Genomic DNA, 22,290 nt, shown 5'->3' on the forward strand with positions numbered 1-22,290 from the left:
GTGTGTTATGTAAACCAGAGTTCAAAAAAGATGGCATATTCAAATGGGAGTTAAGCAATGGTTTGCTTACAAAAGTGTAGACAGGGTCAAGGAAAATCACGGCAACACCCTTCAGGAGTGGCTGAGGGGAGCTGTGAGCTGTTACCTGTCAGAGAAGATGCTGACATCTGTGGTCTGTGGTGTCAATCTGAGACGGCAAGAGGAGGGAGGGAGCTGTCATCAGGACTCGGGTGTTATTACAGAAGACTGCCCAACAGAGGCCTCACATTTGGTTGAGAATCATGGCTATTAATAGATTCTCATTCAGTAGGGAAGGAGTCCAGGGAACACTAAAAACATCCTCCCCCTTTACCTCCTGTTGGAGTCCCCCCTCCCTGCACTGCCCTTCTCCAATGCTTATTGACATTGTCTGTGGGTCAGCCTTCTGGGCAGGAGCTGAGAAGGGACTGGTGGGAGGAGATAAGGGGAGTGAATGTGATTATCCAGACACGAAGCACATCTCTGGAAATATTCACATGAAGCTAGCTCTGGGTGGACATGAGATGTTTAAAGATATACTTTGTTAATTTAGGAGCAGAGTTAGATTCATACAGCAACCAAGAAAATTGCACTCAGGAGGCAGAGGCAGAGACGGGCTGAGCTCTGTAAGTTTGAGGTCAGCCTGGACTACATACTTAGTTCCAGAGACGAACCAAGGCTACACAGTGAGGCTCCCTCCTTTCATTTATGCCTTCATTTTCATTAAATTCTAAAGAGTCTTTAATTTCTTTCTTTATTTCCTCCTTGGTCAAGTTGTCATTGAGTAGAGCATTGTTCAACTTCCATGTATATGTGGGCTTTCTGTCATTATTGTTGTTGAAGACCAGTCTTAGCCCGTGGTGATCTGATAGGATGCATGGGGTTATTTCTATTTGCTTGTATCTGTTGAAGCCTGTTTTGTGACCAATTATATGGTCAATTTTGGAGAAGGTTCCATGAGATGCTGAGAAAAACGTATATCCTTTTGTTTTAGGATGAAGTGTTCTATAAATATCTGTTAAATCCATTTGGTTAATAACTTCTGTTAGTTTCTCTGTCTCTGTTTAGTTTCTGTTTCCATGATCTGTCCACTGATGAGAGTGGGGTGTTGAAATCTCCTACTATTATTGTGTGAAGTGCAATGTGTGCTCTGAGCTTTAGTCAGGTTTCTTTTATGAATGTAGGTGTCCTTGCATTTGGAGCATAGATATTCAGGATTGAGAGTTCATCTTGGTGGATTTTTCCTTTGATGAATATTAAGTGTCCTTCCTTACTTTTTTTGATAACTTTTGATTGAAAGATTTTATTTGATATTAGAATGGCTACTCCAGCTTGTTTCTTGGAACCATTTGCTTGGAAAATTGTTTTCCCAGCCTTTTACTCTGAGGTAGTATCTGCCTTTGTCACTGATGTGTGTTTCCTGTATGCAGCAAAATGCTGGGTCCTCTTTACGTATCCAGTCTGTTAGTCTATATCTTTTTATTGGAGAATTGAATTCATTGATGTTGAGCGATATTAAGGAATAATGATTGTTGCTTCCTGTTATTTTTGTTGTTAGAGGTGGAATTATGTTTGTGTGTCTCTCTTCATTTGCTTCTTTGCTAGGAGATTATTTTCTCGCTTTTTCTGGGGTGTAGTTTCCCTCCTTGTGTTGAAGTTTTCCATCTATTATCCTTTGTAGGGCTGGATTTGTAGAAATATATTGTGTAAATTTGGTTTTGTCATGGAATATCTTGGTTTTTCCATCTGTGTTAATTGAGAGTTTTGCTGGATAGAGTAGCCTGGGCTGGCATTTGTGTTCTTTTAGGGTTTGTATGACATCTGCCCAGGATCTTCTGGCTTTCATAGCCTCTGGTGAGAAGTCTGATAGGTATGCCTTTATATGTTACTTGACCTTTTCCCCTTATTGCTTTTAATATTCTTTCTTTGTTTTGTGCATTTGGTGTTTTGATTATTATGTGATGAGAGGAAATTCTTTTCTGGTCCAATCTATTTGGAGTTCTGTAGGCTTCTTGAATGTTCATGGGCTTCTCTTTCTTTAGGGTAGGGAAGTTTTCTTCTATAATTTTGTTGAAGATATTTACTGGTCCTTTAAGTTGGGAGTCTTCACTCTCTTCTCTATTATTCTTACGTTTGAGCTTCTCATTGTGTTCTGGATTTCCTGGATGTTTTGGGTTAGGAGTTTTTTTGCCTTTTCCATTTTCTTTGACTGTTGTGTCAATGTTTTCTATGGTATCTTCTGCCCCTGAGATTCTCTCTTCTATCTCTTGTATTCTGTTGGTGATGCTTGCATCTTTGACTCCTGATCTTTTTCCTAGGTTTTCTATCTCCAGGGTTGTCTCCCTTTGTGATTTCTTTATTGTTTCTATTTCTAGTTTTAGATCCTGGATGGTTTTGTTCAATTCCTTCATCTGTTTGGTTGTGTTTTCCTGTAATTCTTTAAGGCATTTTTGTATTTCCTCTTTAAGGGCTTCTACTTGCTTACCTGTATTGTCCTGTATTTCTTTAAGGAGTTATTTATGTCCTTTTTAAAGTCCTATATCATCATCATGAGATGTGATTTTAAATTCAAATTTTGATTTTCTGGTGTGTTGGGATATCCAGTATTTGCTTTGGTGAGAGTGCTGGGCTCTGATGATGTCAAGTAGTTTTGGTTTCTGTTGCTTAGGTTCCTGCAGAATCTGGTTGTCTCTTGTTTTAGCTGGTCTTGCTGTCTCTGGCAATGGTTTGACTCTCCTGTAAGCCTGTGTGTCAGCACTCCTGGAGACCAGATTTCTCCCAGGGGGATCTAGGTACAGAGAGCTGTGGGACTGGGCCAGCTCTGGACTCAGGTAGAAGCTGGAAGGGTCCTGTCCCAGACTGCCCCTGGGTTCCTGTGTCCTTAGGGCTCTAGGTGGGTCCCTCAGAGCAGAAGTGGTGGTCTTACCTCTGCTTTTAAGTGCTCCAGGCAACTGGCTTTCAGCTCTGGGCACAGGCAAAGACCAGAAGGATCCTGTGTCCAGAGGGTTCTAGGCAGGTTCCTTTTGGGCCAGGAATGTGAGTAGAAGTGGTGGTCTCTCCTGAGCTCTCAGGATTGTCAGCACTTCTGAGAGTCCAGCTCTCTCCCCCACAGGACTTGGGTACAGAAAGCTGTGGGACTGGGTCAGCTCCAGGTGCAGGCGGAAACTGGAAGCTTGTTTTATGTTTTAAATGATGACTTAGTACAATTAAAAAACAAAACCAAACTCTGGTTGTTCCGGCTTTGCTCATTAGGAGCTTCTTCAGTCAGCTCCTCTGTGTACCCCAACAGAGCAGGGAGTATTTTGTTTCTTTATGTGTCTGAGGGGTACTTCCTTCCTTTCTGGCATCATATGATATTCCAGACCTATCTTGTATATTTCTAGTACTGGTCGAAGAGTCAGCCTTTCGTCACAAAGAGCTGATTGCTAGATGTGCTCAGTGTTAGTAGAGTGTTGTTGCTTTAAACCCTCTCAACTGATTAATCCAAGAGGTGTGTGTGCCAGAGACATCTTTATATACATATTCTATACTGTTTATCTGCACATATAACATATCTCTATATGTTATTCCATAGTCGAAAAAGAGTGACCGTGATGCTTGAAATGGCATACTTCCATAATAAATTGATAGTTGTAGATTGCTGGATACAATAAAATAGATGATGGTGGTGATGATGATGATGGTGGTGGTGGTGGTGGTGGTGGTGGTGAGGCTCTATTGGAAAGGTGCACACATCAGGGCTGGAATGATGGCTCAGTAGTTAAGAGCACATACTGCTTTTTTCAGAGGACCCAAGTTCAATGCCCAACACAAACATCGGGTGGCTCATGACCACGTATAACTCTAGCTCCATGGGGAACTGATGTATTAGCTTCAACAGACACCTGCACTCACACGCACAAACCTACACAGAGATACATACACATAATTTAAGATAAAACAAACCCTTTATAAAGGTGTGAATATGTCAAAGATTTGTTAATCTAACTTTTAAGGCTGTTAGGAGAAGGTGATTTAAAATAACTCTCACGAGACATTCTTTTATAACGAATGGTGCTCCTGCAGGTGCCAGTACTTCAACATGACAAGATGGAATTTTTTATTTTCTTACAATAACGTTCTTTTAAAAACATTTAATTGCATTTATTTATGTATATATGTTCAGGTACAGAGGTCAGAGGACAACCTTTGGGAATTGGTTCATTCCCTCAATCACGTAGTTCCCAGGGATCAGTCTCTGACAGATAGGCTTAGCAACAAGCACCTACTTAGCTACTGAGACATCTTACTGGCCCATAATTGCAACCTTAAACCCTGACCCTTTTCCTGTATTTGCCAACTTAGTGGATGACATCATATCTGTCTAGTCATCTGATTCCTACTTTCTTACCTAAATCAAATGTGGAATGGGAAGGTAGAGGCAGGAAATTGGAAATTCAAAGTCATCATGGGCTAATCATTTCAGACTCTGCCATGAAAGAGAGAAGAAAGAAAGCCAAGTCTACCCTCCTCATGGCACTGGGGACGAACTCAGGGTCATAGAGGAATACATCTACGTAAGTGCTCTACCACTGACCTGCTGCCCCGTCCCCAGTGCCTAGCTTACTGCTGAGTAGGTCTCCCATCCCTCTGCTGTTCATTTCTACTGACACATCCTGTGTTCAGGCCAGAACCACACTAAGGTTCTGCTAACCAATTCTGCTTTGAAGGAGCCCCTGAAACTTTCAGAATACACATGACCACTACTTAGAAGTTTGAGACAGGAGGACTGCTGAAGTTTGAGAGTAAGAACTTGTCTCAAAAACAAACAAACAAACAAACAAACAAACAAACAAACCAAGAAAAAAAACCAATAACAAACCAAAAGAAACATGAGCGTGTCTATCCTTAATTTTTAAACCTTTTTAAGTGGTTCTCCATTTTCACTGACACTCTCTTTCTATGGACTTGTGAAACTAAACTTCTTTTGTCTGTGGAACTGGTGACCTGCCTTCTGACTATTCTTAACCACTTCCTATCTTGCTTCAACTCTTCTCTGATAGAGGCCTGCCTAACAGTCAAGCAAGGTAGACATCCCTCCTGTTGATGTACTCAGCATTTGCCACACTGAAAGATTCTTTTCTTTTTTTTTTTTTCCATCTTTATTAAATTGGGTATTTCTTATTTACATTTCGATTGTTATTCTCTTTCCAGGTTTCCGGGCCAACATCCCCTTAACCCTACCCCTCCTCTTCTCGATGGGTGTTCTCCTCCCCATCCTTCCCCCATTACCGCCCTCCCCCCAACAATCATGTTCACTGGGGGTTCAGTCTTGGCAGGACCAAGGGCTTCCCCTTCCATTGGGGCTCTTTTTTTTTTTTTTGGTTCTTTTTTTTTCGGAGCTGGGGACCGAACCCAGGGCCTTGCGCTTCCTAGGTAAGCGCTCTACCACTGAGCTAAATCCCCAGCCCCTCCATTGGGGCTCTTACTAGGCTATTCATTGCTACCTATGAGGTTGGAGCCCAGGGTCAGTCCATGTATAGTCTTTGGGTAGTGGCTTAGTCCCTGGAAGGTCTGGTTAATTGGCATTGTTGTTCATATGGGGTCTCAAGCCCCTTCAAGCTCTTTCAGTCCTAAGATTCCTTCAACGGGGTTCCCATTCTCAGTTCAGTGGTTTAATGATGGCATTCGCCTATGTATTTGCTGTATTCTGGCTGTGTCTCTCGGGAGAGATCTACATTCAGTTCCTGTCAGCCTGCACTTCTTTGCTTCATCCATCTTATCTAGTTTGGTGGCTGTATATGTATGGGTCACATGTGGGGCAGGCTCTGAATGGTTGTTCCTTCTGCCTCTGTTCTAAACTTTGCCTCCCTATTCCCTGCCAAGGGTATTCTTGTTCCCCTTTTAAAGAAGGAGTGAAGCATTCGCATTTTGGTCATCCTTCTTGAGTTTCATGTGTTCTGTGCATCTAGAGTAATTGGAGCATTTGGGCTAATAGCCACTTATCAATGAGTACATACCATGTGTGTTTTTCTGTGATTGGGTTACCTCACTCAGGATGATATTTTCCAGTTTCCTCCATTTGCCTATGAATTTCATAAAGTCATTGTTTTTGATAGCTGAGTAATATTCCATTGTGTAGATGTACCACATTTTCTGTATCCATTCCTCTGTTGAAGGGCGTCTGGGTTCTTTCCAGCTTCTGGCTATTATAAATAAGACTGCTATGAGCATAGTGGAGCATGTGTCTTTGTTATATGCTGGGGTATCTTTTGGGAGTATGCCCAAAGCTTCTTTTCTGTATCCAGCATTAAGCTATAAAATTCTTGAAGATAAAGACTTTATTGATGTGTTGCAGAGTTAAAAAAAAAAAAGTAAAAATAGAACTGCTATTTGACTTAGCTATACCATTACTCAAAAGACTTTCCATCTATCTTAGTTTGTGTTTCTATGGCTATGATAAAGACCATAGGCAAAACAACTTGGAGAGTATGCTAAGTTTATATCAACTGGACACAGGCTAGAGTCATCTGAAAGGAGGAAACTCCAGTAGAGAAAATGCCACAAAACTGCTGTAGGCAAAACTGGAGGGTATTTTCTTATTTAGTGAATGATGGGGGAGGACCCAGTCTGCTCTGGGTGGTGGCATCTCTGGGTTGGTCCAGTGATGCGTGTACAGGAGAACTGGCGGGCTGACCCACTCAGCTGCCACCTAGGCCCAGATCCAGGGCTGTGAGCTGCCCCACCCCAACATCTGTCCCATCTGTGAGCTGCTAGAGTGCACGAAGGGGTTGATCCTGCAGCACCAAAACCACAGGATCTCCATGACTCAGGGCAACAGCAGGATATCCAGGAGGAGTCCCAGTGAGGGTCCAGGATTGGTAGTGTAGCAGAAGCCAGAGGCCCTTGAAACAGACCAACGACTCATTTCAATGAACATTTGCAAGTAAAGCTCTTTGGGCAAAAGTAAAGCTGTTTATGACACACCACAGATATCAAGGCAAGAGTTTCATTTGCTTGTTTGTTTTGTATTTCTTAATTTTAACCTTTTATTTACTTTGCGGGGCAGGTTACAAGGGTGGAGGGTGAATATGGAAGGATTGGGAAATGAGTGGGATTTGGTGTATGATATGAAATTCACAATGAATCAATAAAAAATTATGAAGAAAAGACTCTCCCAAAGGAAAAAAAAAGCAGGCTGAGCAAGCCATGGGGAGGAAGCCAGTAAGGAGCACCCCTTCATGGCCTCTGGGTAAGCTCCTGCCTCCAGGTTCCTGCCTTGCTTGAGTTCCTGTCCTGACTTCCTTCCATGATGAACAGTGATAGGGAAGTGTAGGCCAAATAAAACTTTTTCCTCCCTGAGTTGCTTTGCATGATGTTTCATCACAGCAGTAGTAACCCTAACAGGACAGTGAGGAAGACGTCCATTTCATCCCCCAATTCCAGGTAACAGTCCGTCACTGAAGGAAGTTAGGGCAGAAACTCAAGGCAGGTGCCTGGAGGCAAAACTGAATCAGAGGCCATGGAGGAAATTTGCTTCTGGCTTGCTCCCCATGGCTTGCTCAGCCTGCTTTGATATACGACTCAGGGTACTGGAGAGATGACTCATAATGATACTGGAGAGATATTGGAATCTCAGATAAGCTGGGATATTTACCTCAGCTAGGCTGTGCTTTCAGCAGCAGCTGCTCCTGAACTTTCTTCAGGGGCTTCAATCCTGCTACATGGTGCCAAACCTTAGCTTCTATCCATGACTCCTTCAATCCTGCTGCTTTTACGGCAATTAGGGCTACATCTTCACCAGTGGCCTCTCCTGGCTTCTTATACTGCTGAGACTCAAGCTGCTTTCCATGATCCCTTCATGACTTCAAAACCAGGGTCATAAGGGTAACTCTTATATATTAACCAGTTTGACTGTTACATACTGCCTTGGGAACTATAACTTCTATGTGCTGACCCAAAGGAACCATTTCCTAGACTATTTGGCCTCAATGATTTTGGTCATTTCTTAATCATAGCTAATTCTTCAGCTCCAGTTAATCAGGACTGATTATCCCAACAAAGCTAAGATTTGACTTTAAATGGTTCTCTTCTTAGTCACAGCTGAACAAAACCACAGAGTCTTAACTAATTAAACAAACAAACAAACAAAAAAATGGTCCTGATAGAGTCTTTATGGGATTCCTAAACTTCTCCCTTGATGAGGTTGGTTTAGTGTGCTGGGTATTCAGATGTCAAGTCTGTGCCCAATGATCAGGTTACAGTCTGGATATGGGCATTATATTGACCAATGTGCTATAGAGAATGCTCCCCAATAATTTCTGATTGGTGAATTAAAAGCTAGAGCCTGTGACTGAGCAAGGGAGAGAGGAAGTCAAGCCTTTGTATTGAGGTGGGGGTCCAAAGGGGAAGGCAAAGGAGAGAAGGAGGAGGGACCATGAGTGTGTGGGCAAGAGCTTTCCCTGAGGACACACATGGTATAGAGAAGACTCAGTTGTCAAGTAATGGTGTACTTACCTGGTTATTGATAGACTACTCAGGTTACAATAGCTTCTAACCTGCCCAGGATAGTGCCAGCAGTTTGTTAATAAAATCTGATGTCTGTGTTGTTTACTTGGTGGCTAAACGGACAAAGTAGAGCAGAACCCCCATAAAATTACTCTAATACCCCATGAAGCTTCACATTTAACACTGTCTTCAACATTATTTCCTAAGCTCCCACAACAATGCATTGAACTCTGAACAATCAATGGCCTTCCTGGGCCATTGCTAAATTCCAAAGTCCTCCCCCAAACCATGATCAGATCAGTCAGAGCAATACCACATGAACCTACTACCAACTTCTGCATTAGGCAGGGTTTCTATCACTATGATAAAACTCCATGATCAAATGGATTATAGTCCATTATGGAAGGAAGTCAGGGCAGGAATCTGGAGGTAGGAACTGAAGCAGAGGCTATGGAGGAAAGCTGCTTACTGACTTGTTCCCCAATGGCTTGCTCATCTTGATTTCTTATACAACTGAAGACTGCCTGCCCAAGGGTGGCACTGCCCACAGTGAGCTGCCCTCCCAAATCAATCATTAAGTGAGAAAATGCCCTATAGGCATGTCCACAACCCAATCCAGTGTAAGTACTTTCTCAACTGAGGTTCCGAAATGACTCCAGGTGTGTCAAGTTGACAAAAAGTAGCCAACACACTAACCTCTTATGAAGATACTTAAAATTCACATTCATTGCCCTCTGTTCACAGTAGCTAGGAAATGGAATGTCCAATGCATGATGGTTAATGACAATGTGGTTCACAGACACAGTGGAATTTTACTTTGGTGTAAAGACAAATGAAATTACACAATTTGGAAGAAAGTAAATAAAGCCAGAAAATAGTAACTGAGTGAGGTGGCCCAGGTACCACAGGTTACCTCTCCTATGTGGAGGCAGAGTCCTTAAGAGGAAGTGGGAATTGGAACATATGTGATATGAAAATAGAGTTAGAGAATACTGGAGTGAAAGGGTCTAAGTGAAGATGGGAGCAAGAAAATGGGAAAGAAGGGGGAAGAGTTAGCAAAAACTAGGATGTAAGAAAAAGTCATCTGAAAACCTATTGTAAGACAAATTAAATATATTCATATATATGAATTTTAAGGGAAGCATCTTGCATAGGGGGATGCTGATGTTCCCTGAAGCTGCAGGTTATTAAACAAAAATCCCAGTGCTAGGTATGATACCTTCTTATGAGTTGTTGGACAGGGAGTTTAGAGGTTCCCAAGATAATACAAAGGATTGATATTACTTTTGGTTGTCTCTCAGTCTTAGATACACCTATTTTGGCTGCAAAATATAGAGAAACTGAACTGGAGCTGACCTCGAAACTTCCTGTCTGTTGGCTATCTTTCCCAGTGACAAAAGGTATTATGCAGGAAGCTCATTGTGGCGGTGGATGACAATGGTTCCCATTGGCTCATATATTTAAACACTTGATCCCCAGTTGGTAGAACTATTTGGTAAGGATTAGGAGTTGTGGTCTTGGAGGAGGTATGTCACTGGAGGTCAGATATGTGGTTTCCAAAGTACATGCCAGGCCCAGTTATCTACCTCTCTTAGCTTCACACTGTGGATTAGATGTAAGCTCTCATTGACTGCTTCAGTGCCATGCTTGCCCGTCTACTGCCATGCTCCCCACCATGATAGACATGGACTCCAACCCTCTGAAACTGTCAGCTACGAAACTAAATTCTTTCTTTTTATAATTTTCCTTGATCATGATGTTTTATCACAGCAATCATAAAGTAACTAACCAAGATAGTCATCAACAATCCTACCTAGTAATGAGTCCTGCAAGCTACAGTACTGACCTTCCAGTCAACATAGCCTGGTGGCGTAATAGTGGCACCTTTGTTATTGGCACAACCAACCAAACACTTTCTTATTAGATGTGGTGCCTATTCATGCCTGATGCTGTATATCTTTCCAAAATCCCATGACTGAGGAGGTCATGTGCCCTAAGGAGAACCTACTACCATTGTTTTGTTAAAATGGACATGGTAGCCAGGAGTGGTGGCAAACACCTTTAATCCTAGCACTCTGGAGACAGAGGCAGGTGGATCTCTGAGTTTGAAGCAAGGCTGATCTACATATTGAGATTTTTTTAAAAAAAATGATAATGGTGTCAAAGTGCTGTCTAAATACTTACATTTTAATCTGTAGATTAATGTTGCTGTTAGCCTTGGTCAGAAAAGTTTCTGTTCACAGCGGGTGACAGTTCATGCAGACATTCATAATTCATCAAAACACAGAGAGTCAGTGAATATTCTGAAAGGAGGGCGGAAAGGATATAAGAGCCAAAAGATGTAAAGAAGTGCTGTGCAAGGCTGTCCTTTGGATATAACATGGCTGCTGAACCCATTAACTCATAGCAACCGTGTTTATTCACCCAACAGCCGTGTAAGACTAGGTTCATTAACTTTCTACAGTAAATGGGGATGGGCCTCATAAGTAGCTCTCTGAGTAGCAATAGACAGTTAATGGCTATTGGGCAAGGAGAAGTCATATTCCTCACTGCTGTAGCCACTGGTAAATTGCCCTTGCTCAAGTGCACTCAGACACACACACACACACACACACACACACACACACACAAACATGAAGAGATAGAGATGAGGGGAGAAGAATAATGGGAGGGAGGGAGAGGGAGGGGAAGGGATGGGGAGGGAGAGGAAAGTAAGAGGGTGACTTGTTGGAAGAGAAGGAATTCAGTGGGGAGGGAGGGGATAAGATGATAATGGGGAGGAATATGATCAACCTACATTACGTGTGTGTGTGTGTGTGTGTGTGTGTGTGTGTGTGTGTGTGTGATTGTGATAAATAAATAAAAACATTCAAACAGGAAAAAAAAGACTTTCAGATTCAGACTGAGTGAGTTTCTGTCCTGACTATTATTCCTACATCTATGACCTTGGAGAAGTTATTTAGCTTCCTTTGGTCTTAATTTTACCATCTTTAAAATAAGAATAAGGGAGGATAATGCTATGGTGCTGGTGTGAGAATTAGATGCAATGCCTGGCACACAGTAAGTGCTTGATAAATGTTAGCTATTAAAATGGTGTTCTAGAGCCCCGTGGGACTACGTAAGTTAGGTCCTGGTGTATTTTGAGCTTCCTTCCAGAAAAAGGTACATGAGTGTATGTATATATGTTATTTGATATTGCCAGGAATAGCTAATTTTATCTGTCAAAATTTTCCTCCTAGCACACTCTTTTGAGTCACTGATTTGGCTTTTAAGTAAGCTAAAGGTTGTTAATTGGGAGAACAGCCAGGAAAACTTACCCACAGCTTCTGAGTCACATGTTGAACAAATCTGGCAGCATAAGCTCCAGGCTGCCTTCTGTTTCTAATCACTTTTCTTCCTAATTTAGTTTCTTCCACCCAGAGGGATTATAATTTATTTTCATTGCAGATATCATGAAGATGTCACAGAGTGAAAACTACTTCCAAATGGATGGAACCCATATCTGCTGAACACTGCCCTTGGCTTCATTCTATGTGCTGACCAGCAGACACCCTTTGCTTTGAACTGAGATATGTCACTGATTTAAAGCTGCTGACAAGGTCTCAACTGTGCAAGCCTCTTTCCTCACAGGTATCTCTAAATTCTGAACATTAAAGGAAAAGGCATAGACCAGCATCTTGTTTTTAGAAGAAAACTTTTGTTTGTTTGATTTTAAAAGGTCTTTATTTTATGTTGCGTCTGTGTCTGGGTGTTATACGTATTGTGTGTGTGTGTGTGTGTGTGTGTGTGTGTGTGTGTGTGTGTGTGTGTGTGTGTGTGTGCAGATCCTGCCTGTGGAAACCAGAGCAGGGCACCTGAGCTATTGCTGACTTCCTCCTTTGAAACATGGTCTCCCATTGAGCCTAGAGCTGAGTGGATGGCCAGCAAGCTCCAGAGATCCTTCCATTGTTTCCTCTCACCCCCTAGAGTTCTTGGGGACAGATGCATGCACCCTCTCATCCTGTTTTTTATATGGGTGCCAGGGGCTTTAAATTTGGTTTTTTACCCAGCAGAGTAAATGAGCTTACCTTACTGAACCCTCTCCCAAGCCCTGGCCTCCTTCTTAACAGAACAACCTCTTTCACTTACACTATTTTGCTCTTGCCCTGTGGTAGAACTCTGTCCATCAGAAATGATATGGGTTTGCTGCCTTCAAACCATAGAAGCCATGATTACCCATAAGGCTCCCCAGAACATATATAAACTAATAACAGTGTTGGGGGAAACGGAAGAGTCCCTAACAGCCCTAAAGTGGCGTATGCTCCTGTAAGTCACCTTTCACCTATACTCTTGGAAAGAAATGATATAAACTTTAGGTTAGGGTAGGTTAGGGTTAGGGTTAGGTCCAACAAGTAAAACTTGATGGAATTGTTTCAAAGTGCTAAAAACAATCAACAGAAGATAAGAAGATACAAACAAACAAAAAACCCCATACAAAAATGGGGGCCCAGTCAAGTCACTCTAAGGCAAATGTGTTAAAGTTTTTGCTGAGCTGGAGTTCTTTGGGAAAAAAATTACAAGCAGCCAAGTTCAGTGAGCGTGAGCCTCTGTAATCCTTTAGAGCAGTGGCTTTCAACCTTCCTAATGCTGCAATCCCCTAACAGAGCTCTTCACATGGTGACCCTCAACCAAAGATGAATTCATTGCTACTTTATAACTGTAATTTTGCTATTGTTCTGAGTCATAATGTAAAGATCTGCATTTTCTAATGGTCTGAGGCAACCCCTGTGAAAGGGTTGTTCAAACCCCAAACTAGTTCCAACCCACAGATTGAGAACTGCTGCTTTCAAGAATGAAGAGCAATTCACAGAAGGCATGATTGACAGACGGCACAGTTAAAAAGACTGTGTTTGTTCCACGGGTGGGCAATTATCCCTCCAGAGTACACTGTATATATTTCTCCCTCAAGGAAGCACACTGGTGCTTTCAGCAGCCAAGTATGGCCAGGGCAGAGACAGCGCAGGCACATGGCTTGTCGAACTCAATCAACTAGCTTCACAGGAGTCACAGCAGGCTGCGGCATGTTTGCTCTCTTTTGGCCTGAGTCCAGCCAAGCAGTACAATCTAGCTTCACTGATTGCCATGGAGATGGGAGCCCTGTGGCTTTGTCCCTGGATAAGGAGACAGAAAGCCTCAATAGAGAATGACTGTGGTTCAGAATGAGCTGAGGAAAATAGCTTTGCTGCTCAACCCGACATTGCTCTTTTGAGGGAGCAAAGGCCTCAAGCAACAAGATCTCCTCCTTGGACTCCCTACCCTGCAGCATTCCTTGAGCTGCTGAATCCCAAGACCATTTGAGCATTTTCTTGGAACAAATGGTGGTAGGCTTTCAGAGATCCTGCAAGCCTTCTGTATAAAGATTTCATTACATAATGCTAACTCAGTTTTACAGATTTAGAAAAAACGTTCAAGATATGTACAAGCACACCTAAGGGAGTGAGGCCGGCAAACCAGTCTACGCCTGGTGCAGGCAGCTGTGAACCTCTTGGGGGGAATTATGGTTTGCAAGGCACATATGATATCTGACCAGTCGACAGAAAAACAAAACAAAAAAACAGCCTATGCTTGCGAATGTAAAACTATGTTAGAAATTCAAATTCAGATGGTATCTTGCATGGGCGGGGAAAAAAGGCACATTCACGAAATGAGATTGTCAGTGCCGGGATGATGTATATCTCTATGAGGAATTATGAGTCAAGGAGGCCCCAAAACATTCATGCCACTGGGATTTACCTCCCTCTGAGTTATTCGTTAAGGAGGCCACACCCAAAGAGGCCCCTTGCTACGATATGAGTCATGGCCACTGCTGTTGGCAAAACCTTATTGTAGAGGAAGACTACACACTTTGTAAAACAGGAATAAAAAATCAGGCTGGGATGGATCTACACGCTCCCCTTTTGCTTGCTAGAATTTGTATTACAGACTCTATGAAGGTTGCCAAAGAATTATTGCTAACGATCTTTACTGGCTATAACTTGTGTGTTAACCAGATAAGATGTACCCACTTGTACAATGCTTGTGGGGACAATCAACTATTTTCCAACTGGGTTAAGGCCTGCTCTGCAGGTGAGAACACACATCTGGTACAGTAGCCAAAAGCAAAAAAGCAAAATCCTGTGACTGGGGAAATCCGAGGCTCCATTAGGGAGGCTGATACTATTTTGTTAAATGGATGTGACATGCCTGCCAGACTGCCTTCTAAACATTTGTGTTGATACTCATAAATTACTTGTTCCTGTCAACATTAATGAAAGGATTTTTTTTTTTTGCAGTGGGGGTAGTTACTGTGGTGACTCACAATTAGTCAAATTGTTGAGAGACATGTTTGTTGCTGTGGGCTGTAATGTTGCTTGGCATAGCAGCCTGATTATCAGAGATAATCATGTGTCAATATCACCTTTTCCCAAGCTCTAGGAACCCTGAAGAAGAAAAGAAGAAGGAGGAGGAGGAGGAGGGAGAGGAGGAGGAGGAGGAGGAGGAGGAGGAGGAGGAGGTGAGGAAAGGATGTGAGAACTAGAGGAAGGGGTGTGGTGGAACTACCCTCTGGGGAGGGCTGGCCATCTTGTTTTAAAATTTGAGAAATTGTGATTGCCTACAGGAGACACAAGAGTTATGCTCCCCCCTGAAAGGAGGAAGGGATCATAAGGCTCCTAGACCAGGAAGATCCTCTCTCCTCAAAGATGTATAACATTTCTTGGGGAAGGATGAAAAATTTCTTGGTGGCATAAGTTGACCATGCTCTGGAAGTAACCGCTCACCTTTCTTCCGATAGGTAACCCTGGAAACTTGCTAGATACGAATGGAGTTACTTCTTTGGTCTGGTCTGACAGAGGTGACTAGAAAAATAATTTCCTGAAAAGGGCATTTGACACAAACATTCATAATGGTTTTCTATACATAAACACTTGTTCCTCCTTTGAAATTCCTATAAAGAGAGGTGAATCCAGAAATGCTTTCTGTCAGCTCTAAAACCTCTATCTTGTAAAACAACAAAACTCTTAACAAAAAAGGGAAAAGTGCTGTTTATCTAAATTCTATGCATTAGGCCTAAGAGCACAAACCATCTCACCCAATAAATCCCTTCGCAATACGTCTTTTGTACTAGCACTATTCCTTGGAGATCTTACTGTGTTTTACGTCTGCTGCAGACTTTACAACACTGATTCTTTGTATAAATATCCAATACACATATGTTTCTTGGGCTAGAGAAATGGTCCAGTGATTGAAATCACTTACTACTCTTCCAGAGAACCTGAATTTGGTTCTTAACACCTACAATAGGTGCTCATTGCTACCGGTAACTACAGCTCCAACAACCTTTCTGGCCTTTGCAGATAACACACACACACACACACACACACACACACACACACACACACACACACACACTTTTTTTAAAATAAAAAATGATGTTTCTTGAGGGTTAAAGATTATACCTTTAACCTTTGACTCTCTCTTCTCTCACAATGATAATGAAGTAATAGCTATTTGTTATATAATTTTGACAATTAAACATAATGACAAACTCTCTGGACCACAGTAAAGTGTTCCATACAACTAAGTAATTCCCTTCTCTTCTTTATTTTTCTTCCATGGTATCTCACGGAGCAACAAGAGGTGATGCAGAACAGGGATTCAGAGTATACGGTCTGGTTTTGATTTCCTGCTCGAGCACCTCCTTAAGAAGGCAGGAAGCATCACCTCGCTATGGCGCACGCTCCTTGCCTGCAGACAAGGATTACTTCCTACTTCATAACGTTGCTGCAATAATTAAGTGAGAGTAGCAGGTAAAGCAATTAGAACCTAACGCATGGTGGGCATTCCAGAAATGTCAACTGTTACTATCTCAATGCTCAGCGTACAGTAGGTGCTTAATGTACAGTTTGAACTGAGAAAAAAATTCTTATTTTAATGTAGGTGGCTTTGGTCATTGTTCTCTACCCGGCTGCTGTCTTCTTTCCTATTTAATCTGCCAAGTTATCTTATACTTGGGTCTTGTGAACGACTCACTAGAACAGGTCCATCTTTTTAAGCTGTAACATAAAAAATTGAAGGAAAAGCCAGAATGAATTATTAAGCAGGTTTTAGGCAGAGGAAAGGTGTTCAATGCGAATGAGGGATTTGTATTGGTATACATCTTAATCAAACCTTAGGGTTCTAAAAGATAAAGTCTCACATAATGTAATGTTGATGTAACTGCATTAGGAACAAACAGAGATGCTAATACCGGGTGAAAATCAGTATAGGTGGAAGTGTAAATAATGTTTTGTTTCTTCTAAAGAGCTAATATAAATATCTCATTAATTCGTGCAGTGTTGCAAGGAAAGAATAAGGCACATAATTCAGACGTATTGCTTTGTAAAATTATAACGTGGGGAACCAATGATCTCTATAACAGTGAGTGAATGGGCTACATCACGGCCCTTAGCTCCTTTTCTCAGTCCCTCTTCCCAAAGCCACCGATTTCCACATCAGCTGATGCTTAGATGTGTTTGTCTGTATCTCTAAATAATTTAATTTTGTCTCACTTGTGAGATGAGGGAATGGCTATTTTTCTTGTCCTTCCTCCATCATTACCAAACCTCTGAGCACTCATGTCTGCCCTCTCCATAGAGGATCATAATTTGGGCTAGATCACTGATACATTATTGAAATTCTATCTTCTACTCAGAATGGAGGCTTATGGAGATCGCTGTTACGGTCTGCTGATCCACCTCGACTCTTCCTGGCTGCTTTTGTCTTCGTCCTACATGTTCTCAGCAGGTGTTTGATCAACAGCTTCTGGAAGAGTTGCCTAGACTGCTTCCAACAATGACTTCCCTTTACCAAACTCCTATAAGAACCTTTCCTCCTCAGCTGGGTGGATTTCCTCTTTCCTAGTTTCAGTGTCCCGCTCTCTTGGTTTACTCATCTTTTAGAGGAAGTGCATCCTCCATCCACTAGTTTCCTTGAGAAAGGCTGTATGGGAAGTAAAAGTTCACAGGCACGGAAGCGTTGTTCTAAATCAGTTAGACACTGATCTAACAAGTTTGAACAAAGTACTTTTGTGGCTCTCCTTCTTCCCATCTCTCTCCAACCCCCTGCTATTCCTGTCCTCCTTGTAGCCACCTTCCTTCACTCTTCTTTCGTGTCCCATATGCCCTCTGTCTACCCCTCATCCTTCCCCATCACCCAGTTTCACCTTCTCTTGATCTTTTCAGAATTTTTAGACTTTACCTATACTTTCTATGTTTACATATATATTTATAGCTTAGAGTCTGCAGTAATGAGGAACATTCAGTTTTTGTCTTGAGTTGGGGTAATGGGAGGTAAAAGTTGTGTGAACTTGTAGATCTAAATGTTTTCCTTACTCTTCATTCATACTTGACTGGTAGTTTGACTATAGAATATGAAGTTTTTCTTCACAATTTTGAAAGCATTACTTTATTGTCTTTGAATTTCAAAGCTTCCTCTGAAAAAAAATCTGAACTTACATCTCTTAAACTTTACTAGTTTCCTGGACATTTGTAGACCCATCTCATTGAATCCAGTTCACTAGTGTGGATCTATGCAATAGTCTGAATGTGTCTTCTTCAAAATTTAGTTGTTGAGCTTAATGACTAATGTGGTAGGTAGTATTATTAACTACACTCTTTAAGTAGTATTTAGTTAATGGGAGCTCTTCCCCATCATGAAGGGATTAGATTAACATTATTCAAGTGTTTAAAGGAGGAGGGAATCCATATTTTCTTGCCTTTCTGCCTTCTGCCATGTGAGGACACAGTATGTCTCTTTCTAGAGGATCCAGAATCAAGGTGCTGTCTTAGAAGCAGAAAGCAGCTCTCAGCAGACACCAAAGCTGCTGGCACCTGAGGAACCAGGTGCCCCTCCCCTACCTCTAGGGGCTCAGTGCCAGCTGCCAAGTCAGCCTCCAAATGTCACAAGTATACCCTTTAGAAGGCCCCTGCCATCATAGCTGTCTTTCCCATTCTTTCTTCCCTCTTCCAATTTTTCTGTCTGTTTGTCCCTCTTTCTGTCTCCCAGTTTCTTTCTTTCTCCTCTATCTGAGCTCAGAGGCAACCTTTGTATACCCCACCCCCAATAACTCTCTCGGGTGACATTTGTTGCTTGTTATTTGCCTCCACAGAAACCCTACCAACCTCCATCCTAGATCTCATAGATGCCAGAATGGTGGAGAATGAAAAGTTTTAAATACGATGCAGTCTCTGTTGTCTTCTGATAGAGCACAAGTGGACCAAGGTATTCTACTTTTAGGCATTTATGCTGAGGATCTACTGGGTCTTCCACTCCACCCCCCAAGTTCTCAATTTTACCTCCTGATAAATGTTTGAAAAATTGAACTTATGACTGAACTGAAATAAAAATCCACAGCTTATGTTGTGTTTTATTTAAAAAAAAGTCAAGGATGTGTTTGATAGAGGCAAGGTCTGGTGAGGTGGAAGGGGTGCCTCTGTGGGTCCATGCTGAGGCATCCCTACCTTCCTCGCCAGGGCACGGGAAGTGGAGTTGGGAAAGAAGGAAGAAAGGAAGGAAGGAAGGAAAGAGGGAAGGAGGGAAGGAGGGAGGGAGGGGAGGAGGGAGAGAGAGAGAGAGAGAGAGAGAGAGAGAGAGAGAGAGAGAGAGAAGAGGTGTGTCAGGAACACGTGGAGAGAGGGGGAGAAGGGGAAGGGGAGAGAGTGAGAAAGGGAAAAGGAGCAGAAAGTAAGAGAGTGAGAGAGTAAGAGACCGAGGAGGGGCAAACAGCCCCCTTTATAGTGAGTCAGGCATGCCTGGCTGTTGCCAGGTAACGGTGGGGTGGAGCCTAGAAGGAATGCTAACAGCCTATAAAAACCCTGGGACCTTTTTCTTCCTATACACTATTTTCAGCACATTAGAAAAACAAAATTAAAAAAAAATCAAAAACTGTGTCAGCTTTGCTCCAATCTCTTCAGGATTGAATTCTTTACTACTCATATTTAAAATGAGAGGCTCAAGAGCTGCCAGGAAGTTCTGAATGAATGCTTGTTCACAATGAGATTTCCAGTAGGGTGAGTGAGCTGCCTGAGGCAATTCCCTGCCCTCAGTATCAACTTGTATGTGACTATCTCTAGGTATTTCCTCTTGGGTCTACTAAATTCCCACTACAAAACACTTATTTGGTTTTGAGTTTGGAGATGGAGGACTGACTACCACCATTCTGGTTGAGAAGGAAATCCTGAATTTAGAATATATGTATCATTTAATTCCTTCTTTTTCTTAAAACAGACATCCGTCTTCTGCTGGGCCTGGGAAGGGAGAAACCCGGCAGTCTGGAGGAGGAGAGGGGCGTCCCGGGATAAGAGTGCTTCCTAAATAGTTTTCAGCCGAGCTGTTATGTTTCCCAGGGGTTGCATCTTCAATGCCTGCACCATCAGTGCCTGCACCACCAGTGCCTGCACCATCAGTGCCTGCACGGTCAGTGCCTGCACGGTCAGTGCCTGCACCGTCAGTACCTGCACCATCAATGCCTGCCTGCACCGTCAGTGCCTGCACGGTCAGTGCCTGCACCGTCAATGCCTGCACCGTCAGTGCCTGCACCGTCAATGCCTGCACCGTCAGTGCCTGCATTTTAGTTGACCTGGTTCTTGGCTTTCTGAAGAAGAGTCTTCCAATTTTCATCAACATTACTTGCTTATAACTTCAAGACCAGTTGGTGCTGGTCTTCTCATGGTCACTTTAACTTTGTTCTAGGCCTTCAAACAATCCCTTTACTGTATTTTAGAAGTCATAATTTGTGTTCAACCAGCTATCCATGGGCAAATCTGTTTTCTTCAGGTAAATATCCCATATGGGTGTTTTCTAGTGTTTGTTTTGCAGGGTCTATGTTTGAGAAAAGCACAGGCAGCAGAAGCTGGTTATGTAGAAATGAGAGGACATTTTCCCTTTCAATTCGGCTTCCTTCCTTCACAGTTCAGTTAAAATAAAAATCTTCTCAGTCAAGAACTAAGAAGTTATGAGAATCTGACCACAAAAAGCATTGTCAGAAATACCATTTTTGAACTATCATAAAGAAATGATCTAGATGTTTAAATTGATTTAAACATTGAACAGTGCATAGATGTATAAAACATTGTTGTATATAATTATGCATAATTTTATATTTACATAATTTAAAAAGGCAACAGGTATTTTCTGTGAAGCCTGACGACCTGAGTTTGATCTTGGGACACACGTGGCAGAAGCAGAGACCCAAATCTTACAAGTTGTCCTTTAGCTTCCAAAAGTATACTGTAGTTGGTCCCAACTACTCTGTGGGTTCTTTCTTCCACCCTTCTCCTCTCCTTTTCTTCCAACTTTTCAACCCCCTAATACTAGATGAGAGAAAAATGGATAGGGGGGAAAAAAAGAAAGAGCTCCTTGAATAAAGTCAGAGGTAGATCAGTGTTGTGATTTGAACATGCTTGGCCCAGGGAGTGGCACTATTTGGAGGTATGGCCTTGTTGGAGGAAGGGTGCACTGTCAGGGTGGGCTTTGAAGCTCTACCTAGTACGAAAGTTAGTCTTCTCCCAGCAGCCTTCAGATGAAGATGTAAAATTCTCAGCTTCTCCTGAGTCATTCCTAACTAGATGATGACATGCTCCTGCTTTGATAATGGACTAAGCCTCTGAACCTGTAAGCTAGACCCAATGAAATGTATCCTTATCAGAGTTGCCTTGGTCATGGTGTCTGTTCTCAGTAATAAAAACCCTAAGACAGTTGGAAAGGGGGCCATATTATCTTTAACTACTTCCTGTTGATTAGAGGTGTTGAGTTCTTTGAGGAAGTTTGATCTTCACTGTCATGGTATTTAACTTCTAATTCTTGTTTCTTCTTTGATCATGACTACTATCAAATAGCACCCAACCAAGAACTCCCCAATGACAACCCTGCCTCTCAGGGTCCTAGCATTTACTGTTGAAAAGTTCCCAGAATTCCAAATGTCACACAACTGCAGAAACGATCTGTAGCTGGTAAAATCATGCCCTTGCTAGAGCATGAGGCAAATTATGGTCAGCTGCTGTGGACAATCTGAAGCAGCCCCATATCCCACAACTGGGATTAAAATGAAAACATTTTATAACGTTTCTGTATTTTTTTTAAAGAAACAAAAATTCCAGAATTCTCACTACAGTATACTCTGGCATGTGCACTTCTACACACATACACATAAACACAGAGTTGTGTGCACACACATTTAAAGAAAAATAAGTGTGATAAAAGTTAAAAAAATCATTACAAATAAATTTAGTATTCAAATAACTTTGTGCCATAATGGCCTACTGAGTATGTTCCCCTTCTATTTCTTAGAATCTGAATTTTAAGTTACATGGTATGATGATTTGAATGAGAAAACAGAATAGCAGTAGAACACTAACACAGAAGTTGGTACCAAGGAGCAGGGTATTGATGCATCAAGCCTAACCATACTGCTTTTTGGCAGAATATGAATTTTGGATTAAGAAAGCAGTTGGAATACTAAAAGTGGGGCTTACTGGGCCATACTTGTAGTATCTGGTACTGAGAGAAATGTATACTAGCCTGGCTTAGTTCAAGAGGTTTTAGAGGAGAAGCATATTAGTAAGTGGCCTAAAGACCATACTTATATTTTGGCGAAGAATGTGGCTACTTTCTGCCATTATTTTAATAATCTACCTGAAGCTAAACTGAAGACTTTTGGATTAATGGCACTGGTAGTAGAGATTTCAAGACAGATTAATATTGACAGTGTCATGTGGTTATCAGTGGTTA

General features: G+C 42.0%; 1 long non-coding RNA gene across 3 annotated transcripts; it reads left to right on the plus strand.

The window, feature by feature from the left end:
• Positions 1-607: 607 nt before the first annotated feature.
• LOC108351220 (uncharacterized) lies at positions 608-20,645 on the plus strand. Of its 3 annotated transcripts, XR_015622983.1 has the most exons (8): positions 608-644; positions 9,807-9,905; positions 11,953-12,135; positions 14,953-15,037; positions 15,317-15,376; positions 16,153-16,331; positions 18,671-18,783; positions 19,789-20,645. It is a non-coding gene; the product is annotated as an uncharacterized LOC108351220 (long non-coding RNA). The 3 variants fall into 3 exon arrangements; XR_015622982.1 differs by lacking the exon at positions 16,153-16,331 and having other exon boundaries at positions 15,317-15,348; XR_015622984.1 differs by lacking the exon at positions 15,317-15,376 and having other exon boundaries at positions 16,153-16,191.
• Positions 20,646-22,290: the final 1,645 nt, after the last annotated feature.

This window comes from Rattus norvegicus, chromosome 6 (genome assembly GCF_021556685.1).
Source record: "Rattus norvegicus strain SHRSP/BbbUtx chromosome 6, alternate assembly SHRSP_T2T, whole genome shotgun sequence".
Taxonomy (NCBI): domain Eukaryota; kingdom Metazoa; phylum Chordata; class Mammalia; order Rodentia; family Muridae; genus Rattus; species Rattus norvegicus.